This window comes from Pelobates fuscus, chromosome 2 (assembly GCF_036172605.1).
Source record: "Pelobates fuscus isolate aPelFus1 chromosome 2, aPelFus1.pri, whole genome shotgun sequence".
In the NCBI taxonomy this organism is placed as follows: Eukaryota; Metazoa; Chordata; class Amphibia; order Anura; family Pelobatidae; genus Pelobates; species Pelobates fuscus.
Genome location: NC_086318.1, coordinates 187,637,963 through 187,651,231, shown reverse-complemented (window position 1 = coordinate 187,651,231; position 13,269 = coordinate 187,637,963).

Sequence of the window (13,269 nt, the reverse complement as noted above, 5' to 3'; positions counted from 1 at the left end):
TGCATTACAGCCTGATAACTCGCTAGACCACTGTTATACCTACCTTTAGAGGGGTAAAGGAGGGGAGTGTCTGACAACTCCATTAGTATTATCTGTCTAACCCATTTGTTTTTTATATTTGCCAGCGATGCTGAACCGGTTCATGAATAAATGCATGATGTTAATGTTTTAAACTCCTATCTTTCCCACAATCATGCCAATGTAGCATGACTCACAGCGACAAGCCCACAGACTAACCTGCAGAGCATCAGCCATACCTTAATAATAACAATAGCACACACAATGGGAATAGCACACCGTGCAATACTTTAAACGGGCCCAAGCGACATAGTACGACAGCGAGGCACCAGCCTCACACTCGACTCACTATCATCCACTTCAGCTTGGCTATAATATGCTAGAGTTAATCGACACCTCAAAATAAAAAATAAAAACTGGAGGCATTTACAATCTGGAAGTGTAATTGACTAAATGTTTTGATGTATTAACCCTACGATGTAACTTATACCTGCATTTCCCTATCTTCGTTCTGTATCCCTCACGTATGCCTTACTAAAATAAAGAATTATAAAAAAAAAAAAAACACAGATATGAGTGGTGGCACTGACTGTGCAAATGGGCAAGGCATCCAACCTGACACAGAAGCTGGCAGGCAGGCAACTGCTCTTCTATTACAGTGAAAAAAAATTATTTCTTTTAAATGTAAAGCTTAACCTATTGTAAAAACAGATATGAGTGGTGGCACTGGGCAAGTAGGCACAGTATCCAATGTGAACCTCACACAGAAGCTGGCAGGCAGGCACCTGCAATTACATTACACAGGAAAAAAAAAAAAAAAAGCAGCCTGATGTTATAGCCCTAAAAAGGGCTTTTTGGGGTGCTGTCCTTACAGCAGAGATCAGATGAGTCCTTCAGGATTGTAGTGGACACTGAATACCCTAGCCTAGCTATCAATTTCCCTATCTAATCAGCAGCAGCTAAACTTTCCCTCCTCTCACTAAGCATGCAGCTTCAGAATGAATCGAAAATGGATGCTGGGAGGTAGGTTGGAGGGTGTGGAAGGGAGGGAGTGCTGCTGATTGGCTGGAATGTGTCTGCTGACCGAGAGGCACAGGGTCAAAGTTTGCACAATGATGACGAATAGGGGGCGGATCGAACTGCGCATGTGTCCGCCCGCCGCGGCGAACGCGAACACGCTAAGTTCGCCGGGAACTGTTCGCCGGCGGACAGTTCGGTACATCACTACTCAGGAACTCCCCATGGTCTGAGGTTCCTGCATCACCTCTGATCCTCGTGGTCGGTAAGTTGTTGTGCCACGGTTGCTTGAGCCTGTGATAGCTCTTTGTGGTTTGTGGACAGAGCTGCCTGTTAGCCTGCAGGTCCAGCGTGTCTTCCTCCACTGCTTTAATTCTGCCCGTTACTGCGTGCATCTCCTCTCTCAGTATATCGAGGTCTGCATGGAAGAGCTTGTGTATGTCTCAGAGGAGGGTTTTGATGTCCTTCTTGGTGGCTGGGGTATTTTTACCCTCATCCGATGAGGTATGGTGCAGGGGTTTTTCCTCACCAGACGAGGAGTCGACCATGGGTTGTGGCGCCATTTTGGGTGCCGATCGTGGTGTGACTCCCAGCATAAAATCACAGATATTGCGGGACCTGGAGCCCTCTGGGGGATTTTGTTTTTTCGTGCGTTTGACCATTTATGTTCCCGGTCTGCCTGGGGTAATAGGTGACTGGGTAGCTGTAAAAACAATGTGTTTTGAAGCCAGAGCTCATGCGAGACATGTCTGCTTTGGTCATTTCAGTGGAATGGTTTTGGTGTTTATATTATACCCCTGTAGCCTAACTGTTCAATGATCTGTCATTTATGGGATAAATCACTTTGTTTATGCAGAAATAGCCACATCTTCCCTCCTGCACGTGACCTACAAAGTCTCGCTGCACACTCCCTGTAAAGAGAGATCGAATATTTAAGCTTAAACTTGTACAGTTTGTTTAATTTAAAATTTTGTATCTCCTTTCTATGTTAAAGTGTTAATCCAACCACCATGACCACTTTGCTTTTAGAAGTGGCCATGGTGGTAGGAGACAGTATGTGCAGTTTTTCAGCTTGAAACACTGCACGTACTGAGATATTGGCAATTGTGTGCCTGGCGGAAGTTGCACCCCCAGAATGTCACTTTGGCAGCCCTGAACTCAGTTCCAGACTGCCTTATGTCAAGTATGTGCATAAAAACTGTCATCAGCACACACAGCACTCTGGTAACAGACATATTGAGCTTCCCTTGCAAGCAGAGCCTGGATGTTCACTACCACCCTTCTTGTGTGAAGTCCTCCCTTCCTGCCCAATGAATATCATTGTTGTAATGATTACCTCATATATCCCTCTCTGTCTCCCTCCCCACCACCTCTGACCCTCCCCTTGCCAGCTTAGAGCATGCACATGCGCTCTGACCCAGTTAAATGGTCCATTAAAAGACTTCTATATGACAGCTGTAACACCATGATGGGGTTAAGAAATCTGCGCTTGGAGCTTTGCACGTTGATGGCTTTAAGGTAAGTAAACATATTTTAAGTCTATATTGTAGTGATCGGGAAGGGAGGTGGAACCTAAAAAAATAATGCTCAATAGGGCATTTATTCCTTAAAAACGATATGCATTGAAAAGGGTTGCAGTAACCCTTTCTGTTAACCTGCAGCAGGAGCTTCAATTAACAGAGCAGGAGATGAAAACTTCTAAAGTAAACACACTGTGCTGTCACATCTGAATGAAATGAACTTTTTTTTTCATGTAGGCTGTATGAGTTAAAGCCAGGGAGATGTGGCTAGGGCTGCACAAACAAACTGATGTAACATCTAAATGGCAGAAAATTGGGCAGAGAGACTTTTTTGGTGCCTAGGGTATCTTTCTCAGGACAGAATAGCTGAACTAGAAGCATAGCTAGGTATGTTGCTAGACCCCAATCTATCTTTTGGCCTTCACATTGAAAAAATCTCTTCAAAACTTTACCCAAAACAAGGTGCCCTGTACAGAAAGAAATCCTGCCTAAGCCCTACAGTAAGGAAACAGTGCAACAATTGCTAATGCTGGTCATTGATTATGGGGATGTAGTGTGGGTATGCACCCACACCGCAAACCCACCTTAATAAATTCAATACATTGTATAATTCGTTCTGCCGCTTTGTACTAGAATGTAATTACTTTACCCACCACTGTGACATGTTAAAAGAGCTAAACTGGCTGTCCCTGGAATCCTGACGCATTCTTCATCTTTCCTGCCTTGTGCAGAGGAGCATTTTTGGGAAGATCCCACCCTGCCTGACTAGAATGCTCTCCCCGGCTGTTCACACCTCCTATACTCACCGATCCAGTACTAGCACGATATTTAGCATACAGCAATACAAAAATAAAGTGGCTGGATCCTCCTTTTCCTACAGAGCACTGCAATTATGGAATATTCTCATGTACACAGTCAAATCTTCATTCAATCTAAAATCTTTTAAGAGATCTATGGCAATATACCTCAGCACTGAATGTCCCTGCCATGGTTAATTATATTTATTACCTGTTATTTATTCAATTTAATTGTGTGTGTGTGTGTGTGTGTGTGTGTGTGTGTGTGTGTGTGTGTGTGTGTGTGTGTGTGTGTGTGTGTGTGTATATATATATATATATAAATTTGCATATTGTATCCTATAGTAACAATGCAATGTTTTGTGGACAAAGACACAGGACATACTTGAAAATGAGAGAAATCTCAATGTATCCATCATGGTAAAATATTTTATAAATAAATATTCTCACCCTAAATTTAAAATTGATTTTGCATTCACTTTGAATTCTTTCTTTAGGGAATGACTCCGTTAGTCACTCTAAGTCATACATGGCAATACAGGCAGGAAGAACAGAAACAAAATTATTATTTTGGACTTCTAGGAGAGGTGGAAGTATATGCTTGCAGAGCAAGAGTAGTCACTTGTTAATATTCCTTCCTGTACGAAAGTATCTTTTTTTTCTTTTTTTTTTTATATGTACCTTAAAAGACATCACTTGGAAATGTGCCTGCTGCTGCAGTTTCACATAGAACACACAAAGCAATCATAGCAGCAGGTAATTTAGGATTAGCCGCAGTTGGTCAGATAACAGTAGTTCTGAACCAACATAGCTGCTCAGCCAGATAAAAATTTATATTTTGCAAGAAAAAAATAAAATATATTTTATATATATATATATATATATATATATATATATATATATATATATATATATATATATATATATATATATATATATATATATATATATATATTACACATAATTTAAAAACATACCGTTAAGTTTAAATCCATGTAATAAACATTTAAAAATTAGAAGTGAAAGACTTTAAGAACTCTTTATAATGAAATGTATTTGTCCTGTTAACTGTTTTTTTTTTCCCTCCACCTTTCAACCGTAATGAGCTGGAAGTGTGATATGTGGAAGTGAGACATATGATCTAGAATAGTGGTTTCCAAACTTTTTAGGTTCAAGGTGCCCTTAATATTTCAGTATTTTTCCAAGGCACCCCAAGTTAAAATTTCTAGGTTGTATATCTGTACAGCGCTGCGGCATTTACTGGCACTATAGTGTAATGTACAGTGTTAGTGTTTTTTTTTTAGGGGTGCTTGTATACATTTATTGTGTTTTTAAGACAGGGGTGTGTTTGTATGTGATGTTTGCGTTTGATTGCAGGGGTGTGAATGTAATGTCCACTCTTAAATGCGGATGTACATTTGTGTGAAGTATTTGTGTTTGAGTGACGGGGTGTGTTTGTATGCAGGGCAGTGTCTTCCGCGAGGCAAACAAGGCATCTGCCTTGGGCAGCACTTTGCAGGGGGTGGCAAAAAAAGCCACCCCCGCTTGCTTGCCTTGCATCCTGGGGGGCTCAAGAGCTGGCCATCTGTCCACTTTTGAGCCCCCAGGCAGCGGGGGAGCGACGGAGAATACTTACCTGGCACTTCCTGCTCAGCTCCCTCCGTGCTGCTTAATGAAGCTGGGAGCTGGAATATGATGTCAGACCGGCTCCCGGCATCACAAAGCGCCGCCTACTCAACCTGTGCGCCCCCTGCCTGCCCGACCAACAGCCACACTGGACAGGTAAGGAATCTACTCCAGCTCTCCCATGGAGGCTGGGTGGATTTAACATAAAATAAAAATCATAATTTGTGAGTGTTGGGAGAAGTGTGTGTGTGTGTGTGTGTGTAAGTGTGTGTGCATGTGTAAGTGTGTGTGAGTGAATGTATGTCAGTCAGTGAGTGTGTGCGTCTGTCAGTGTATGTGCGTCTGTCAAAGTGCAGCCTTGATAGGAATGGCTGGGGCAATTTCAATTGGGGGGGGGGAGGTGGTGGGGGCTAGGGTTTTGGGTAGGCACTTGTCTAGCACCCAGTAGGCTTAAAGGGTCAATGTAGGCAATATAAAAGTTTTATCTCATTGAATTGTTTATAGTGCATGGAGTCCCTGTCACTGTCCCTTGATTCAATGTTAAACCATTTTAGAGCAGTTTAACACTAAGGGACCCTGGTCCTGCACAGCCCAGCCCTACTGGAGGCATGGTAAAGGAAGAGATTACACACTTCTCTCTAGCCATACCCATTCATACCAGCAATCAGTGCTGTGATCAGCCTTAGGCCTTTAGGCGCCCTGTGCGAAAAATCTTTACAGCACCCCCCGTCATCCATGTATAGTGTGTGTGTGTGTATAGGAGTGAAGTGATTGTATGGGGGATATGTATGCTATGCGTTGGCTGTGTGTGATATTTGTAATGGGTGTATTAACTGTATGTAATTTACGTGTAGTGGTGGTATGATTTAATTCAGATAAAAATATGCATTTAAGCCTATGTGTGAATGCAGGAGTGTATTTTTGCAGAGTTATGTGCACACAGTCCCACAGTCAGATGCATAGTATACGCTTGTCAGATACACCACATGCACACAGTCACAGGCACATAGTTGCAGAAACACACAGTTACAGGCAGATAAACGCACTCACACAATTACAGGAAGACAGCCACACACACTGCCACACATATGGTCTGACTTACACACACATACTTACATGCAGACAGCCACACAAAGGCAGACAGACACACACACACACACACAGGCAGGCAGTCACACACAGGCAGACAGCCACACACAGGTAGTTAGGCAGTCTCACACACACACACACAAACACTTCCTGCTTCCTCTGCAGGAGTTACCAGGCACTTTTAGCCCGCCCCCACCGCACAATCAGTACAATCTACTCTTGATATCATAGCAATATCAAGACATTTGTAAACACAACTTAACATTAATAGGTCTGTAAGGATCTACAGTCACAGTTATTTACGAATGGGGAAAAAAAAACAACCCTACAGATTTCAAGATTATTCATCAAGTTTGCAGTGATGCCAGCGATGCTGCTTAGCCAGCATGAAAATGTGTTAATGTAGTTAGCAACTATATCAGCAAATCATTATAGTATAGTCTATCAAACTACAGTAACTCTCTTTGGATTAACTGAGAAAAATAAACACCACAAACAAATAGTAATAATAGTAATAATAATAACAGCAATACTAATAGTAATAATAAACCATTTCAAATGCATCCACTAAAATCATTAAAGGGGCACTCTGAGCACCATAACCACTGCAGCTTATTCTAGTGGTTATTATGCCACAACTGTTGGTGCTGTTCCCTTGTATTCTGTCAAATAATTTAAAACACTGTTACAAAACCTGGGGTTCCTTCCGGTCGTCATAGTATTTTCCCTCTGCTTCTAAAATAAACATTTGTAGAAATTATTCGTACTATTCTATCCAACCTTGGGCAGCAAAAAAGCTACGAATGCTGGAAACGGTTTGGCCCTGCTCTAACAGCCTGTTATATCTTTGTGGATTGTATGGATTCATGCAGAAAATGTGGAGGTGTAATAACCACATTATACATGTCCATGTTCAAAGAGGTAATTGAACACATGTGCTAGTTGTGCTGCTTTATTTGCTTGAAACATAAAAACATAGACTGTGACGGCAGATAAGAACCATCTAGTCTGACCAATTATCTAAATACTTTCATTAGTCCACAGCCTTATCTTAAGTCTAGGATAGCCATATGCCTATCCTACACATGCTTAAACTCCCTCACTGTGTTAACCTCTACCACTTCAGCTGAAAGGCGATTCCATGAGTCCACTACCCTCTCAGTAAAGTAATACTTCCTGATATTATTTTTAACCTTTGCCCTTCAAATTTAAGACTGTTTTCTCGTTGTGGTAGTTTTTCTTCTTTTAGTCTCCTCCTTTACTGTGTTAATTCCCTTTATGTATTTAAATGTTTCTATCATATCCCCCCTGTCTTGTCTTTCCCTTAAGCTATGCATGTTAAGATCCCTTAACCTGTCATGGTATGTTTTATACTGCAATCCATGAACCAGTTTAGTAGCCCTTCTCTGAACTCTCTCTAAAGTATCAATATCCTTCTGGAGATACCGTCTCCAGTACTGCGTACAATACTCCAAGTGAGGTCCCACCAATGTTCCGTACAATGGTATAAGCACTTCCCTCTTTCTACTGCTAATACCTCTCTCTATACAACCAAGCATTTTGCTGGCATTTCTGCTGCTCTTTTACATTGTCAGCCTACCTTTAAGTCATCTGAAATAATTACTCCTAAATCAATTTCCTCAGATGTTGAGGTTAGTGCTGTATCAAATATTCTATACTCTCCTGTTTTATGTGTAACAGTGTGAAATCTATGTAAGCAATATCTACTGCACCACCCGGATCTATTATTTTAGTTACCCAATCCAAAAAAATCAGTAAGATTAGTTTGGCATGATCTCCCTGAAGTAAACCCATGTTGTCTCTGATCTTAAATTCCATGTGATTTTAGATGTTCAACAATCCTATCCTTTAACATGGTTTACATTACTTTCCCCACTACTGAAGTAAGGCTTACTATCTTTCTTGTGAATGGTGTCATGGGAAACCGGCACCCCAGAGTGCCTGATGAGAAGTTGGGAGTCTTCAGCGTGGAAGTTGATTACAGGGCCTGGTGCAGGACAACCACACACCCTCTGGTGTTGAGCACCAGCGTCTGTGCGGCCACAAACCAAGACCCTGTTGCAGCTTAGTGGAAGCCAGAGCAGATGAATGCTGAGATGTATCCAGTACTAGAAACAAGACAAGGCTAGGAAAGGCACCAAACATGAAAACAAGACAGAACTAGTAGAACCCAGAACCAGAGAAGGATAGGAAGCTAAACCCAGAACATGTACACAATACATAAGGTAACATTAACTAAACAGGGGCAGGACAGGACAGGACTGTACATGGACTAGGATTACAAAATAAAACAAGACAAGATATAATAGGTAAAACAAGAGGAGACATAACTAAGCACTATATATGAAAAGTATGGGGATTTAGTTACATTATATGATCATACATGGCATAAGCCTGCCACAACGCCAATGTACCCCATATTCGGCAGGTCCTACACTTCCTAATGTTCGCCAAAAGAACCATACTAAACCACAATAGCACTTACCTGCAAGAAAGGGCAGAGACTTGAAACACTGCTGCAGGTCCAGGCTGAAACAAAAGGAATGATGGAAAACAAACGGGTGTGCCAACATAAAACAAACATTTAAATGAAACCAAGAGACTGGGAAATCCAGGGACGGAATATAGGAATGAACCCAGAAAACCCAGCATAAAGAAAACCAGACATAGAATAGAAAACCAAAAAAACATGAAAAAATAAACAAGAATTGTAAAAGAAGGCCTGACAGCTAAGATGGCCAGACGTGTTTCACATCAGCTCCTGCCTAACTAAACTACATATAGACTTTTAATGCCCAATACCACGGAAAACACAGCCTTAAACGAGTGGCAAAAGGGCACTGCGAGAAGGAACACCTCGAATTATATAGGCACTGCCGAGTACAAGCGGCATCCGACCATGCGGCCTACCAAGCCTGAAGGCCCGGCGAGTGGGGGGTGCGTCCGATCTCCCGCCGCCGGACCTGCATCAAACGTACAGCCCTGCACCCCCCCTATGGACCTGCGGGGGTTATCCCGGTCCCCGTTGAGGGAACTACCCTCCACACACAAGCGGAGTCTCCCTCCGACCTGCACACACCATGCGGAAAAACTAAGATGGCGGCCGATCCATGGGCCACAATGTCTCCTGAAGGCTCGGAAAGCCAATGCTGGCAGGCACGATTCAACGCTCAATTTGACCAGATCTGCCAGGAGTTTTGGGCTCGCATTCTAAGCCGAACCTGTATCCCTGCTACAACTATCCCACTGGAGAATCGGGCTAAGGGGCAAGACCAGAAGCACGGCAAGGACAGGAGGGCACAACAACCCCGCCAGGAGGCCGTGGAGCCACGAAACCACAGCTGGCGGCTGAGCTTGCCTCCTAACGCTGAAGGCCCAAGGGTTGGAACTAAATGGAGGCTACGGAAATCTCCTGCTGATAAGAAAAGTAAGGGGAGGAGAGCCCACCTCCAGCGTGATCACACACACCCCAACTTACCCAACACCTGCCACTACCTTCTTGGGCTGGGGGCCCTGAAGGGAGATAGCCCGACACCCTTTATACATCCTTGGAAGGAGCAACAGCGAACTAAAGACCGCAATCAGGGATCAGAGAGTGAACAGCGTAAAGAGAACTGTAAACGGGCACTCACTGAGGATGGGGGCCAGTGGAGTGCAGGGATCCTGCCTCATAACGAGACTCTCATAGACACTGTGGGCATAGGCTGAAGGCTTGCAGTTTATGAAGGGGGTGGCTTGCATTGGTGCTCTGGCCTTACCTGCTACCCCCCGCACGCAGCGCACCATGCTAGAGTTGGGGCCTGGGCGCCATGTCCCTTCAGGCACTACCGCCCACACAAGACGGCTGCCTTAGTTGCGATTACCTTGTAACATGTTCTGTCGGTGGGCAGCAGGGGTAAATGTATCACTGTTACAGCTCTTGTGAGATCGATAGCGCACTCATGGTTAACATAGCATGTTTACTCATAATCATCCCTTCTATAGTATTATTTAGCCTGATGTAACTTGCCTAGCCTCCACACTGCCATATGCTAAGACACAAGATCCTAAATCTGTTTTAAATAAACGTACCTGAGACCTAGAAAGGACACAGACCGTATTAGGGATCTCGTCTTACAAGCGGTTTGAAGAGTCTAGCTATTACATACAGCCAAGCATACCGAACACAGGATAGTTCCTCAAACTAAGAGCTAGACACACAGACCCACCTATTTCTACTTACCTACACTCACCCTAGACAATAGGCAAGGTTGAAAACCTGTGTGGATATCTCTACTCTTTCCTATGCCCCTCAGAAGCAATGCCTGCCCCATAGTTTAAGACTGCAAACCACAACGAATATCATTGTCATAGACATCATTAATTAGCTTGTATTTAGCCTGTTTTATTAATTTTGACGCAAATGCTTAGAATCAACCGTACATGAGACTATGCCTGAATTGTTATAACCCTTAGTTTAAACTTGTATATCTTATTTTGCAATAATTGTTCCAGCTTTAACCTGATATTAACATAAAAATGTGCTGTCAAAGCGAATGCCATGTTAAATACACTGCAAGTCATATACGTACAGTGGGTGGAATGTTTCGGTTCAGGGTTAAATATGATGGTATTGGGGTAGATGAAGTAACTGGAGATAAAAGTGTACAGGCACCTAGTGCAATATTGTACTGTGTAATAAAACTTCAACATACAATGTATAACTCAGTACTCACAAGGAGGGAGCCAATTGGAAATGGCTCAGTCCAGACGCCTGTGGGATAGTTAGAAGGGATCCCACTCCCTTCCAAAGTGCAGGTGATGTTCTGTATCTCTCAAAAAGGAATGTCCACACCAATATAGAATTGGGGACTAAGTCCTTTTATTGATAAAGTTAAAAGTGGATATACAACACAGTAAAATAAAATGAAATAAAATCAAAACAACAAACTTGATAAAATCCACTAAAATCGTACTAAAGTAAATGAGTCCACTGTGGGATAAAAAGGATTACTTGCAAAACGCGTTTCGCCCAAGTCCTGGGCTTCCTCAGTTGCTAAGAGTGTCCTTCAGATGCTTTGTTTATATACCCACTTCAAAGGGTGCTTGTTTCCGGGTTCGCGCCGGTATCTCCATTTCCGGTCGCATGTCCATGACGCACTTCCGGTCCGCGGTCCTGTTGTTGGAACGCATGTGCGTTCCAAATCATCAACAACTTTATTGTTCTTTTGTAAAGTCCAATGAACATGGGGGATATCTAATCAAATGTCCACTTAGTAAAATGCATAAAGGAGAAAAAGAAGGGTTAACGATCTTCATAGATAAAACATCTAAGTGACCAGAAGTACATAAATAAAGTCAGTAATGGAAATATGTGGCAATAGGGAAAATAGTAGACCTATTGAAAAGATGATCAGCAAGTGTCATCTTTCATAAGTAAAACATGCAGCATTTAAAGATACATACATAAAATTAAATAATCAGGTAGGAAACTTGTAATAAAAACATCAATGAGAGTAAATGATTTTTAAACGGAATTTGAGGCATAATTGATTTTTAAACGGAATTTAAAAAATTATTTTTAAATGATTTTTAAACGGAATTTGAGGCATAATTTAAAATAAAACTTTTTACCATGCATGTAGGCATAAACATATATCTAGCATTTATAAAAATGAATAGTTAAAATGTAGGTTGCAGAACGTCCCAATACCTCCAACTAGTGCTAGTAGAATATAGGGTAAAAGATATTATAAAAAATGACATATTTCAAAATCTGCATTGAGGCCGTTGGGTATGAGGGTATTGAAGTTAAAAATAAATCTCATCTCTTCTTTACCCAGTTTGTTGATATAGTTGCCTCCCCTCCAATCCTTTTTAACTAATTTTATTGCACAAAAGAATAGTCCTTTAGGGTCCTGGTTATGTCGAGTTTTAAAATGTTGAGAGACAGAATGCGTTTCCAGACCTTTTTTGATATTGCGGACATGTTCTGCAATCCGTACATTTAGGGGCCGTATGGTTCTTCCTATATACAGGAGATTGCATGGGCATATTAGGACGTAAATAATTCCCTTCGAATGGCATGTGAGGTGGTCTTTAATTTTATACGATCGACCTATTATTGCACTTATGTCTATGAGGTGTCTTTTTCTGTTTTTAGTGGCTCTACATGGTAGGCACTCTCCACACCCGTAAAATCCTATCAAGTCATTAATAAAGTGCTTAGGTGTTGTGGTTTCTAAATTACTTCTAACCAGCGCATTTCTCAAGTTGCTGGTACCTCTAAAAATCATTTTTGGTTTGGGAGGTAAAATATCCTTAAGTATGGGGTCGTCCTTCAGAATATGCCAGTGTTTGCTGATGGCTTTCTGTACTTTTCTAGTGTTTCCATTATATTTGCTAATGAAAGGAACTTCATCGTAATTGTGTGTCACTGTTTTGGGTTTGTATTTTAAAAGTTGGCTTCTTTCCAGGAGTCTAACTTCTTCCATATCCTTCCTCAGGGCGTCCTCATCATACCCTTTCTCTATGAACTGTTGTTTTATATACTCGGCCTGTTTGATATATTCCGTTTCTTCTCTACAGTTCCTCCTGATTCTTTTAAACTGCCCTTTGGGGGCATTAGTTAGCCAGGGCTTATGGTGGCAACTATTTCTGTTAATGTAGCTATTAGAGTCCACCGGTTTGAAGTAGTTTCTAGTGAAAATACGCAATTCTTTAATATAGATATTCAAATCTAAAAAATTGATGTTGTTGTTGCTCACATCGCTGGATAATTTAACGCCCCAATCATTAGTGTTAAGAAATTCTAAAAACCTTGTTAATTCACAGCTACTGCCTGTCCAGATAAAAAATATGTCATCTATATACCTGCGGTAGGACACCAAGTTCGCCCTCCATTCATGGCCACTAGAAATAAAAGATTCTTCCCAGTATGCCATGAACAAATTTGCGTAACTGGGGGCGAACTTGGTGCCCATCGTTGTACCGCAGATCTGTAGATAAAAACGATCCTGAAACCAAAAAAAATTGTTGGTTAAAATAAGTAAAATCCCTTCTAAAATGAACTCTATTTGTTCTTTCTTAAAAGATGACTTTTCTAAAAAGTATTTAGCTGCTTCTAATCCTTTGTTATGGGGGATGGCACTGTATAACGAGCTGACATCACACGTGACTAGGAAATTCCCTTCTTGCCACTC